General features: G+C 32.7%; 1 long non-coding RNA gene across 1 annotated transcript in view; it reads right to left on the bottom strand.

Moving 5' to 3' along the window:
* LOC118763679 overlaps positions 1-15,000 on the bottom strand; it is a 19,405-nt gene that overhangs the window by 1,833 nt on the left and 2,572 nt on the right. Inside the window, exons 1-2 of the long non-coding RNA XR_004999443.1 lie at positions 11,368-15,000; positions 10,534-10,538 (exon numbers count right to left, since the gene is read on the bottom strand). The exon at positions 11,368-15,000 is cut by the window's right edge and continues 2,572 nt beyond it. This is a non-coding gene — a long non-coding RNA (uncharacterized LOC118763679). The remainder of the gene's footprint in view (positions 1-10,533; positions 10,539-11,367) is intronic.

Raw genomic sequence — 15,000 nt, 5'->3', positions numbered from 1 at the left:
CCCTGATAACTCACGGATGGTGATTCGACGATTTCCCCCTCACAAGTGCAGGCACATTTGCGATGTTTTTCTCAGTTTTGCTGGTTGCAGGTCTCCCAGAACGTTCGTCAATATTGACATTTTTCGGCCATCTTCGAAACGTCTGAACCACTCGTACAGTTGTGTGCGGCTCATACTCTCCTCTTCATACACAGGTATCAGCATGACAATTTTCCCTGTCATGGTCAATGTGACGATCATACGCTATACACCTTCTTTTGAAGCACTGCTGTATATAGCAGAAGTGAGCTACAACTTAAAAATATTCAAGGCGTATGCACAGTAGAGTTCAAGGTCAATCTGAGCCGAGCAGCTTTACTCTACGTCTTGTATCTTCGTTACTATGACAACATTCTGGATAGTTATAGATCAGACCTCGTACACATCTATCTATCTATCTATCTATCTATCTATCTATCTATCTATCTATCTATCTATCTATCTATCTATCTATCTATCTATCTATCTATCTATCTATCTATCTATCTATCTATCTAATTATCTATCTATCTATCTATCTATCTATCTATCTATCTATCTATCTATCTATCTATCTATCTATCTATCTATCTATCTATTTATAAATAAGTGAATATATATATATATATATATGCGCACGTATGTGTGTACTTTTTACCCTCTCTTGTTTCAGGCAGTGGATGTGGCTATACTGGGACTCCGTGTCTGCTGTGGTGAGGTTTATTTCACAACCACTTTCCAGCCTATTCTCTGAAATGTTTTTGGTGAAGGAGTGAGATGGTTAGAACTAGTATTTTCCCTGTCGAAATGTGAGTTCATTTGGTCTCGCAGATAAAAATACTCTTTGAACACATATCTCGCAGGTCTCGTAGGGTTCTAGAATTTAGAAAAGATGCAGGCCTTTGAATTCTAACCTGGTACATGTTGGATTTCAAGCATTACTCACTTTTTCTCGCTGGGTGGTGGACTTGGGCTACATGAAATGAAGTGTTTTGCTTAAGCACACAACGCATCGTTCGGTCCAGGAATCGAAGCTACAATCTTATGATTGTGAGTCCAAAACTCCAACCACTGCTCCACATACCCCTTGCACCCATGCATACGTATGGATATAAGCTAAGATATGTGTTTGTGTGTATATGTGTGTGTGTATGTGTGCATTTGAAAAGTAACTTTTATAAGTAATACCTTCCTGAATATGTAATTAAAACGATAAAAATAAATTGATAATGTACATGTCGTAAATCTATGAAATCTTTTAATGAGAAACAATGTTATCTTTTCAGTTTTCTTTTGAAACTTTATATACTCGACACATAGCGCTGATTCTAATTACAGTCTTCGATAATTAGGATGTTCTGCGCAAATTAGAAGAAATCAGAAATGAAAAATAACAAGAGGAACAACATTAAAAATGTTCATATTGAAGATATTCACTGAATAATTGCAACAGAGATGTGAATATAGCATAATGGTAAGGAACAAAAAACCCAATTACTTACTTTGTAACAATAACAACGTGGACGAATTACAAGTTGGTTTCGTCCGAGTATTTTTTCAATAATATATAATTTGATATAATTTAATAACGGAAAGAAAAGAAACTTTTAAAGAATGAAAATTGAATAATGGAATTGAATACTTTTTATCAACAAACCAAGTCACTATATGTTGGCAACGCCATATTTATACCAAACACAAAAAAAGCCATGGAAAACGTTGTTAGTACCATTAACATATACATACACAATCTCCGTTATTCTCACAACACATAAATCCTGATACACTGGTATTTTCTTTCCGTATATTTTCACAATATATCATCGAGATTTTTGAAGATACTTATACAATGAGGTTGAAGATGATATTGAATATACTACAAAGTGTTCCAGAAAGCATTTGAGTCCTCTATACTTGTTTTTATCGTCCTTATTATTGAAATAAAAAAAGAACTATTGATCTACATGATATTTAAAACAACTACATAAAACTAATGTGGTTAAAATCATAATATGATGCTAGAAATAAAAGAAAAAGAGCATATATTTATTTAAATAATCCACATAATAAAATTCAAAGATGCACAAAAGCGATTGATCACTAGAATACATTTCTGTTCACCTTTTCTTGGTTTCAAAATATATATTATTATCGTGAACAGATCAGATACTATTTCCTTAACACTTGTCGGTTACCATGCCATCAATTCATTAATTCGTTTTATTTGTTTTAAATACAACACCCGTTTTATAGAATTTACATTTCATATTGAAACCAAACAAGAATTAGTTAAATAAACTATAGTACCGGTGTTTTTTTCTTTAAATGCAATTCACACTTAACACAAATAGATGATGTTATGCACAGTCTGAAAAATCACAAGGATGTTTGAAATAATATATATATAGTCGCTTATGTAGTATACAGTATGAATGTATGATACTGGTTCTAATTGTTTACAGTCAAATGTCTGTTTTGGTACTCAAATCAAATTTTCATCTCGTTTTGTAAATGTCTCAACCTGGAAGTGAATGACATCACCAAAATTAGTTTTTAAAATATAATGACTTTAAGTATTTTCAGATTAATTTATAATTTATACTTCATGTTTTAAACATTATCACAATATATTTTTTAAATGAAAATACTGAATGATATATTTATAAATGTGATTGATTAAAAAGAACAATCGTTTTGATTTGAAACAGGAGAAAAGAAACGATTTGAAAAATATACAACAGATTAGATGAGAAGGGGAATTAGACAGATGCTGGAGACAGCTATATTTCATTGTCTATATTTTCTGTCACTCTTATTTTTGGACGCTAGCTTCGTTAGTAACAATCGAACGAATATTAAACTAGAACTATTTCAGTCAAGGTAGCAAATTTCAAATTAAGCATTGAACGATTCATAAACTAGTGAATGGTGGATGTTACAAAAATGGTTAAATGTATTCATGTGAATGATGACGAAATTGCAACACATCCAGTAAAGAATCACGCGGAAACATTTTCTGAAAAGTGGCAGAGTTCTTGCAAATTTCTTGGTAACATTATTAAATTATAATTTGCTTATTAATTATTAAGAGATTAGAAATCGGTATATACAGAATTGAAATTTGTGTCACTTTTTCTCATTGTCGTTTTATTTAATAAAATACTAGAAAAGCAATGTGGGGCTCTTGCATTTTACTAAGAATATTGGAGTTGCAACTGATACGATTTGGATTCAAACAACAATTTAAAATGTGGCCTCGGCTTGACGATACTACCAATATTATTTGATTTGAATACTATCAAACATTAGTTTACTCTTACTTTCTTTCTAATTTGTTATAATGTATTCATTCGCACGTTCATTCCTTTTTGCTTCATTTATTTTAAAATTTACATTTTTGTCAATCTTTTTTTCACATAATTTACGCTTTTCATTAATTTTTTCAGTATTTGATGTTTGATGTTCACAACAAAGTGCAATCAAAGTATCTAACTAGTATATTTATTTGAGGACACCAGTGCAGCAACAATGATATCTCTAGTTTTGATTGTAACGAAGGTTAACTGCTATCGACCCAAGGTACTGGAGATTGAAAAGACAGGTTTTACAAGGGGTTCTTTTCCGAACTAGGGTTTGAAATATTACCACAACCAAACTTAAATATCCTGGCTATTTTGTTAGAATTGATTATCTTAAATAATTTTTAGCTATGAGAATCTCACAGTAAGTGATCAAACTGAGAGTTTCACATGACTGCATAGTGGCACAAAGTTTTGAAGAGGATTTTAGAAGATTGACTTGAACTAATACTTGACACATATTTATTATTTAGAGTTGAGAATTGAAGTTGAAAGAAATGCAGTCCACTAAAATACCTGTCAGTTCCATCCTTCGAGAAATTACAGTATTAATGTCTTACCTTGTTCAGTGTCCTATATTTACAGAGAAGGGCTGTAGTCGATTTAAAGCAATTCAGCAGGATTTGAATTCAGAATATAAAGAAATAAAACTGAATATCAGAACACATTGTTTCAAGCAATCGACCGATCTTTAGTTCTTCCACCCATTTTACTTATTATATTGACCTCTAACAGTTGATACAAAGCTTCTTATTTTCGGTAAGGAGTATTGACGATGTTTTCCAATTCCAGTACAACATCACTACGTTATCAATACTGGAGGGCTAAAATTCAAATACCGCCTTAGAGAGATTCAGGCTTAAAATACTACGTGACACAATCATATCCCTCAAGACATTTTGTTTGTCGTTTACCGATTCTGGCAATTGTAATTAGTAACACCAATAGCCGTAAGGGTTATTTTGACAATTAATTATTACAATGACTTTCATAACATTTATGTTGATAAAGATACCACCAATGTAATATGTGTTAGAATAACAACAATAAAAATATCACAAAATAAGAACGTATCAACATATGTGTGATATTGTAAGAGCAAGAGAAAACGCATCCCTATAACTATAGCAACATATAGTGTGACGTTTTATTGGTGATAGTCATTGTTTATCTCCAGATCACTCATGAGCGAGCAAAGATTTGATAAAGGGTATTTCAGCTACGACAATCCCATTCTTTATTAGACGCTGTTTATAAAAGATATACTTGGTGCGTCGTTCCATATCGTTAAAGAGGTGCTCCCTTTGGCTCATTATTGGTTGAATTTATATTAGAAAATCTAGGAAAATTGTGGTATTCATATGTTTCTCGAGGACATTCTACGTTAAGTTGATTCGTTAGAATAGAAATGGAAGTTTTGAGATCACTACATTTTGTTTTAAAAATACAAGTATTGTCATATAAGGATATATTTAACAATATAAGGATATATAGCCAAGTAGGCAGCATGTCAGTTGAGTAGCATACAAGCCAATGATTCGGATTCTATCAATAGGGCTACGCTGCCTCGTAACAGAGGTCTTTAGACTAGGGTGGCTGTTTTAAACTCTTAACTCCATCTTACACTGTTTTCAGTCAATTTCATGTCTTCTCCCATTTATACTCCCCCACCCATTTCTTGATGCTGCATAGCTCTTTTACTAGAGATGCTCATGCATGATCATATTTTCAAAACGGCAGGTTGTTATGGGGTGAAGATATTCTTTTCTACTCTAGGCACAAGGCCCGAAATCTTTGGGGAGGGTGTCGGTCGATTAGATCGACCCCTGTACGCAACTGGTACCTAATTTATTGACCCCGTAGGGATGAAAGGTAAAGTCGTTCTCAGAGCGTAAAGACAGACGAAATACCTATTTCTTTACTACGCACAAGGGGCTAAACACAGAGAGGACAAAAAAGGACAGACAAACGGATTAAGTCGATTATATAGACCTTAGTGCGTAACAGATACTTATTTAATCGACCCCGAAAGGATAAAAGGCAAAATCGACCTCGGCGGATTTTGAACTCAGAACGTAACGGCAGACGAAATACTGCTAAGCATTTCACCCGGTGTGCTAACGTTTCTGCCAGCTCACCGCCTTATGGGGTGAAGATATTGTATACTTTGTTGTAAAAAGATAACCGTTGCGTGTAGGTTTGCTCCAGTTAACAACAAATGGGACTAATCTATAATTAACAGTTAGTTTATGTCGCTTAGATTAAGTACATGCTTGAGTAATCTACTAGCATAGGAAGATTAAAAAGCGACTGATTGAACAGCGTACGAGATAAAAGAAGACCGCTTCGTAGTCTCCTCACCGGAAGGCGATCCTAAATGAGACATAAATTCCTCAATGTAGTATTTGCAGTATTTACATAAAATTAAAACATAATTGGAAGACAAAAACAATCGATCGCTTTTATAACAGGTAATCACAAATATAAATATAAATATTTTGTTCAAGGATAAATATAAATTATTTTCTCACGGATTATTAAGAGAATTAATATTAAGTAGTACATCGTCATATTTTCCACTGTAGTAACTATCTTTCTTTAGGCAATAGGTATTCATGTTGTACAAGGACATATGGAACTTATGATAGAGATAACTTTCTGTAAGATGACTAAAGAGGACACGAAGCAGGTTTGTAAACAGTATCATGCTATTGAGTAATCTATATATATATAAAGAGGAGAATATGTGCGTGTGTGCGTGCGTGTGTGTGTGTCTGTCTGTGTGAATCCCTAAAACTCGAGAACTACGCAACTGATTTCATTCAAATTTTACACATGCCTTACTTAGGGTTCATGCAGTGTCATGTGCCCCAAAATTTTCAACTTCTTCCCTAATGCAAGCCCAGAGCAATCTCTGATCTCTTACATTATTTCAATAATACGTCTCTATTATAATGTGAGATAATACTTTCAGTTTGAAAGAAGTATCTCCTATATATATTCCTTATGCATTCCAAAAAGCGAGTTACCGATTTTGAAGTATGAGGTTTCAAAAGATTCAGTACCATTTCGGCTACAAGCTAAATTTAATTTCCATTCACATATTTAAATTAAAAAAAAAATTTACATAATCTTTTCCATAAATCAACTACCGTAAACATTTTATAGGATGACGACGATGATGTCACATTTTCTATATGTGTGTGTACCTTAAAAAGACATCAATCATCACGAGACACACCTTCACGCACGCGCTCTACTTCTCTCTCATTTTCTCTCTTTGTCTCTCTCACACACGCGGACGCGCGCACACACACGTCCATTTCATATACACGTACATAAATCATTCAAATTCTCATCTCCTTCACTTTCTTTCTTTCTGTCCTTTTCGCTTTCTCTTCTTTCAATTACTGCTCTCTTCAAATAAATTTTACGCAATGAGCGGGAGAAACATAAAAAAAGAAAAAGACATAGACAAGAGAAAGAAACGGAGACAGAAAACAAGTTTCTATAGCTGACTGACATAACGAACGGCTGGAGGTGAAACTCTTGACAAAAACAATAAGGTGACAGGCCCAAGGTATATATAAATACACATTTACCGTTCAATTGCCAGTTAATAATTATCGCAGCGGTTGCAAGGTTGCAAGGTATTTAAAGTTAGATATTTCCAATTAAATTAACCTATAATAGACGTGCTTAATATATATATATTAAGAAATTTATCTATATTAATTATTGTGGCACTTACCGTTAAATTAGCAGTTCATACATGTGTTTCTATTTAGTTAATTTATACTGCATACACAAATAAAAACATACTATACACGCACAACTGCTTACAAAATTAGGGATTAATGTATAATTTTTTCTATGTTCATAATTTTTTGTTTTCAATATTGAAAAAAATATGCCACCAAAGAAAAGACGTAATTTCACCAGAAACAAGTATAAAGCAAGGAGGATTGTAGAAAACCTCAATAAAGAAGGGAGATGAGACCTTCTCAAGTTCAGGAAAGGCATGCTGCTGCACGTCAGGTAGAGTCTCAAGAGAGAAGGGGGATGAGACTTTCCCAAGTTAAGTAGATCAGCAAATGCATGCTGCAGCACTTAATGGTGGATCATTAAATCAATGTTTTAATGATTAGATAGAGGTTCAATAGAATGGCGCTCAGAAACAGACTACGTACAAATTCTTTCCTCACAACTGAAGCTGTTTTCAGATATGGTCCATCCCATTCCTATAAAAATGATAATTGTGTCCATGTTGGTGTGCTGTCGTTTCTGTAGAGGTTTAAAATTTTAAAATGAAACGAATGGCATGGGCTGCTCAGGCAGTCAGGTAACATTGCCAGCGCTACCAGCTCCTTCTCAACCTCTTATGGATCCTCTAGACGGCACTTCCATCCAGTCAAAGGATTTTCTGAACAATATCAGACAATACAACTCTGCATTTCAAATGACATTGTTTACTGCATCTAAGAAGATAGTTAAACATGAATTTATGCCGGCGTCAAAGTTCAAGGGCAAGTCTATCACCTCATTGGTTCCCTGTTACCCACTAATGAACAACCACAGTTCCTCCAAATTTACTTTATGAGTGATGTAAGACAACAAACCCGCAGGAGGTTTCAACATTTTAGATTATTGGTCGTGTTACATACAGCGCCGATAGCTGCAAAAGAGAGTATATCCACTAACAGCTTTTCGGTGCTTTCAAAAATCACATAATCCCCACCCCCAATTTTCCATGACCGGTTTGGGCCTGAAATACTCCAAACGGACGCATGGCATGTTGCTTAGTCGAATTAGCCCGTAATTTACTCCACAAATGCTGCACTTTCCCATATCACCTGTTTCAACATATCTGTAATATATTACATACAAACTATGCCATTTTAATCCTGAGCAACGCCGGGTATTTCTATTAGTATATATATATATATATATATAATATATATATATTATATATATATATATATATATAATATATATACATAGATATGCACATAGATATGCGCACGCATACTCACACACACACAAACACACTCAACACACTCATACACATACTAAGTGAATGGTATAATGGCACACATATTCCTAAGAAAGCTTTTAGCGGTTTGCGCGATGTTTTTATGGCCAAGGTCAATGCCAGTGAGCTTTTTGAGCACCTGCAACTGTGGTAGCCGACAGGGAAGAACATCTTAATATCTACTGACCGGGAATTTGGTCTGTAACCTCCCAACAGAGTAATTTCAGTAAAAGCATCCAAGTGCAAGAGGATGTTCCTTAAACCAGGGAGCGCATTATCTTTTACCACTAAATGTCAGACACACTTTATAGGACAAGATTCCACACTGTTTTAGTCTATGCTACATTCTATTTACATGGACTTGCGTAAGCCCCTCGGCTATATTCGAACCTGTGCACCTGAGAGTGAACAATCCTGGAACTACTTAATCATACTGCTATATAATCGTGCATTATACGTAACGTTTATCGCAGGTAGCCGAAACTATTTTACAAGTTTATTTCATGTGGAGCTCGAATGGTGGACTATGGTTGTCAGAGAACTACCAGGCACCACGAGTGCTTTTACAAATGCTAAATGAACAACTACATACAGCTGAATGTATATCAATATTGTACGGTTGCTAATCGTAACGCTAAAAGAAAGTGATGTATTGTTAATCTTTTAAGAATTTAAACTTTAAGGACAGAAGTAGAACCTACGTAACTCATACATAATGGTGGTAGGTACTTATGTATATGTTTCGCGAGAGAACAAATATATAATCGCGCTGTTTACAATGTTTAGCAGCGACTGAACATACGCATACATTCATATAATATCTAAACAACAATAAACCTCTCACAGTATATATGTATACATCTATATATATATTTACACACAAAAACACATACTTCTATATTTTCCGTCCATATATGTATACATACATACATGCATGCATACATAAATATATTTATACATTCATACATACATACATACTTACATTCAAACATACATACATACTTACATACATACATACATACATATATATATATATATATGCGTCTTTGTGTGAGTGTGTGTTTGTGCGTGTGTGCATGTGCGTATGTGTGTGTGTGAGTATTTTCCATCCATATATGTATGCATATCTATCTATCTATCTATCCATCTATCTATCTATCTATCTATCTATCTATCTATCTATCTATCTATCTATCTATCTATCTATCTATCTATCTATCTATCTATCTATCTCTCTCTCTCTCAATATATATATATATATATATATGAATGTGTGTTGCATGTGTGTATGTATGTTGTATGTATGTATGTATGCATGTATGTATGTATGTATGTATGTATGTATGTATGTATGTATGTATGCATGCTTACTTGCACGCGCATATTTTGAGATCCTCAAGCAAGAGAAAATAAGAAAATTTAAAGTATCAAAACATGTAGTTTGGTTTTGATTGTTGTGCCTTCAAATGTAAATGTTCGATATTTTCAGTAAGATTACTATTCTGAATATCGGGCTATACGAAATCAATATACCTTTCATGCAAAATACCTTTCATGCAAGAAAGAAAACCCTCAGCTCGTTATGTAAGAATAAAACATATACATGTCCACATACATACACAGATCCAGGTTTATTGGAATGTGTTTATCTAAACATATATGTTATAAAACAGTTTCCTCCACCAGTGAGAAGTACCGTAATATTATATCGAATGTTTCCCTTTATATATATAAATATAATCTAGAGATGTTATATTTCAGTGCACTTATACAACATATGCTAAGCATTCATTTACTTCGATATAGCTATAAATTTCATACATAAAACAAGAAGAAACAAAATAACCGTTTTAATGTAGTAAACGCACACGCAATCTTTAGAATCTTTTGTAGCACTCCTTACGCTATACATCTATCATTCTTTTTTGTGATTTCTCAGTAAAGCTTATAGTTCGCACACACGCACACACCCACACCCAGATGCGCGCATGTATGTATATATATATACATATATATATATATGTATATATATATATATATATATATGTATATGTATGTATATATATATATATATATATATATATATATATATATATATATATATATATATACATAGACATGTACGCAATCTATATCTAAATATCCGAAAACTTTAACCCATTAGTTGTTATTCATGTTGAGGTTATATCGGCCACAGATGTAATTTGTATTTCTACAAGTAGACTCCATTTGATTTGAGCTTGAAACTATTGACAGAAAACGTCCATGTGCATGAATATCAGTTAAAAATGAAAAAGGAAACTACTGTAACACACTACCTTAATAGTGTTTCTTAAAAATAAAAATTCTGCTAGGAAGAGTTGACACTTTCGTTTTATAGAATTCTAATAGTGAAAACCGTCATTCAACTTCCTGCCGATTTATTCTCTTTTCAACTCTAATCACATGTTTTGCATTGAAATATACATTGCAATGTTTTACTTTATTTGATATTACATAGATATAAGAGGTAACCATATTTATTGGAATTTTTTGTACTGAGCACTGTTTTTCATTTCGAAACAAGAAAAAAAATCAATATATGAATTGATAAACGCTTTCTTATTGTAAGTAGAATAGAAAGGAATCATCATAACAGCAAAGTACCACATATTGTGTATTATTGTTTATTTGTAATAAAATATGACATAAAATTAGAGAGAGAAAAAGTTGCACTACTTAGGTTTTCCCTGAAGTACTTCTTTATGCGTTAATTAAGATTGATATTAATCTGTCTTTCAGTAATACACTTTAACTAGAGAAGAATTCAATTCACACTAATTGAACAGTAACGGCATAACTTCATTAACTAACATAGCTGATTTATGTTGTTCTACTTTTTCTTATCGATTTTAAATTAAGCTGAGTCAACTTAGCTTATATACAGTTTAGCAGAAATGCGCTTCCCCTCATCATTACTCTCATCCCACGATTTTGAATCATCCTATAGACATTGGCATCTCTACTTTTAATTACTTAAGAAATATATCAGCAATTTCGATTCACTTATACAATATGACAAAAGATTTATGACAAAGCATGGAAAATACTTATTCTCTCTTAAGTTGAAATGAGATACTGTGATATTCATTCTTTCCTGAAAGGATTACATAGTGGTAAATGAAGTGAGTTGATTCTATTTACCGATGACATTGTGCTGTTTGCTAATATTAGGAAACTGAATATCAAGCCTAAACACAAACATATATCCAAGAGTCTCGTCAATTTTGCAAGTCAGCGCTATGAATTCTGCGAAATTGAAATTAAATCTCAAAGAAAAGCATATGTACTTAATTACATGCATGAATCGATCTATCGATTCAATCAGCTTGCCGACTAAACTTACACAAACATTGGCGGAACAATCGCATTACATCCTCTGGCAAATTGTAAACACAACAGATTTGATACAATTGTTTGAGACAGTTGTGTACAGAAGTTGCTCAACCGATAGGAATAATCATTCAAAATTTGTCATGAGGTTTTCAAAAGTTGGGATAAAACACCTTACGAGTCGGAACTGAAATCCTCAAAAAGTTCGGAGTTCCGGAAAATTTAGGTGATACCAATATCAGCAAAATGTATAACCTTTCTTGAAGTTGTGACTGTTACATCATCGCACGTTTCAAAGATTATATATTTGAAATTCTAGAGCAAGTTAGGGGTATTAGATATTTGCGTAACAGGTGATACTGAGGCAGTTAAGCTTCCAAAATCCGACTAGTATGTTGATAATGCCGGTAATGCATCGAATATATTATTCACGTAAACAGCTGCAGTGCCAATATATCAATAAGATGTTATTTTCCTGTGCGGCATGGCATTTGGCCAAAAGCAATATAAAATTATATATATATATATATATATATATATATATATATATATATATATATATATATATAAGCGTATGAGTATACATATTCATGTAGATTATATTCATACATTCACCCTCAAGAAATTAGTTAAGTATTCCAATCAAAACGTCTAGTAAACATACAACTGGCCTCGTAGATTCGTTTGGGCCAAGAAAAGGTACAATGAAATAACAATAAAAGCTGTCTACTTTTGTGGATGCCTTCAGCTAGTTGATGTGTACATTTCAATCAAAATAGTGTGAAGAAATAACATTTATGATGAGCGACTTTGAAGTCTATAAATTGACTTTACCACTTATACATATACCCCTATACCCTTGATCCTCAGAACATTTGAATAAGTGCTTTAGTAATGCTGAAGGAAAGATGGCATATTTAGGCAAAGAAAACTACCATGTAATAGGTATGATGCATATTCAGTAAGCATAACAGTGAAAATATGCAAGATTTGAAAAAAAGTAAAAAAAAAATTAAGAAGTAGTACATATTTTGTTATTTGATTTCCAATAAAGGAGTGCCTTGTTTCTTAGAAAGTATCTCATTTCTTCATAAGATTGAAAACTCAGTAAAATACACAAATACACAAGAACATCCATACACGCACTTAAATACATAAATCATACAAGTTATGTTGCGGTAGTTAGCTTTTTCTTTCAGAGTGTTATTGATATAAGAGTGCAGGGAAAAGTACATACTGATAGTCAACTAAAGAGAAGATGCAACAAGAGAACTTAGTCTCAATCACAAATATTGTTAAAATAAGAGTTGATATATGTGTATGGAACAAAGCATGACGTGTTCGCATAAAGAACTCATAATCTTAAGATTATTAAACTTTATACTCTTTAACATTTTTGTTAAAAACTTTCTCAATGTTTCATGATTTGAACACCGTATACTCTCTTGCAATAGTGTTATATGCTTGAAACCAATCAAAATATTTTCTTTTGTTGATAACAGACAATTCAAGAAACGTTACACTGCTTGGCACCGTCTCAACAATCTGAAAAAAACATATAAATGTTTTTTATATAAATATGTAATCTCGCATCTATCATCGCAAGTGAACTAACATGAAATCACTACACACACATACACACACACATATAAACGTGTCTGTGTATGTATATACATATTTGATATACGTGTGTATATACTTGCAGAATTATACGTAGCGAATGCACAGATATATTTAATTACTAAACCAATATTGATGCTTATAAATACACCACTTCTAGACTTTTACTCTTCTTAAGTGTCACTCTGTCTTACTGTCACAAATTTTTCTTTACGTTTCTTTCAACATATTTCAACATATTTTTGTCTCTCTTTCACACTCTCTATTTTCTAACAAAACATTTATAACTTTGTGTAGTTTATTCCTTTTTATTCGTATATTTTCTACCCTGTCGTATCACATTCTCACTTACTCACATACCTTCGTAAATTGTCCGTCTTTGGTGGTTGTAAAGTACTTTAGCATATTGATAAAATAAGTTCAGTTTGCATGGGGTTTTGTCCCTTAAGTGCATTAGACGTTATTTTGAATAAAATGGCTGGTTTTAATGAGCACAGTAGTCCAAACATTTTAGTATTAGTACGAACTATTTTAAACAAAGACACAAATGAAAATTTTTACAATTACCATCGCAGAAAAGTATGTTAAAATAATTTTACTAGACTGGATCAACAAGTTGTAACGTTTTGCTTGATGCGAATCAAATAAAATATATACTGTCGTGCTGTAGAGTTATTCCACTGCGTAGCTAAATCCCATCTCTGAGAAGCAGACAATGGATGTTGATTGTCGGTAGTTTAACGGATGTCTTTGACTTCTAAGTTCTAATTCAGTATCAGGTTTAGCTTTCTCCAATCGTTAATGCAGTAATTTTATAACACTAATATTGCTTGTAATGTAAGGAACGTATGGCTGCTATTTCTAGTGTGATGAGATAGGATGTAGATATAGATGACTTCTTATTGGCTCATAGACTTAAAAGTTAAATAAATATAGAAATGTTCTTATTATATTGCATGTATGCATTAACGAGGGAGTAAATTTCTTGACATTTCTGTATTGAAGCTCGATATAAAATAGTGAAAACCGATTTTTAGCGTCTGAAAATTTGAGGTACGTTTAGAAAGAAGATTTGTAAGAAAACACTAAAGCGTCTACTGGAAAAATATTTACTTTGTAACAACAGTACTGTTTATAAACCTTAGTGCTAGTGCTGTTATCGAGATTCTTTGTTGAATCTCTGACCAAACATATTGCTATAACAAAACGATTCCTTCCACGTTACTGTTTAAACTGATGAAGCATGTTCTATATAAACAATAGTTCAGTTGCTGATGAAATAGTTAACTCCGCGTGAGTAATGAGCTCTGATAAGATTATAAGATAAAAATCTTAAATAGTAGAATTCTGTCTGGATAAGAAGAGTAGGGACATTCTTAAGATTCTTTTGCTAACAAGTAAAGAACTGCATTAAATTCAGAATAGAAAATGCAAACTTAATATCATTTTACGACTACTATAAATGAATTTCTCTAACGAGTACAACGACACAACTAACATGTTTTAAGGATAATTTATCACGTTTTGTTGAAACATTATCATAACGATAAATATTTCGTTAGCTCAAATCAAATTACTATGCCTTGGATAAAACAAAAG

This window comes from Octopus sinensis, linkage group LG5, assembly GCF_006345805.1.
Source record: "Octopus sinensis linkage group LG5, ASM634580v1, whole genome shotgun sequence".
NCBI classification, from domain to species: Eukaryota; Metazoa; Mollusca; class Cephalopoda; order Octopoda; family Octopodidae; genus Octopus; species Octopus sinensis.
The sequence above is the reverse complement of the archived record's forward strand: the minus strand, read 5'-3'. Positions and strand labels throughout refer to the sequence as shown.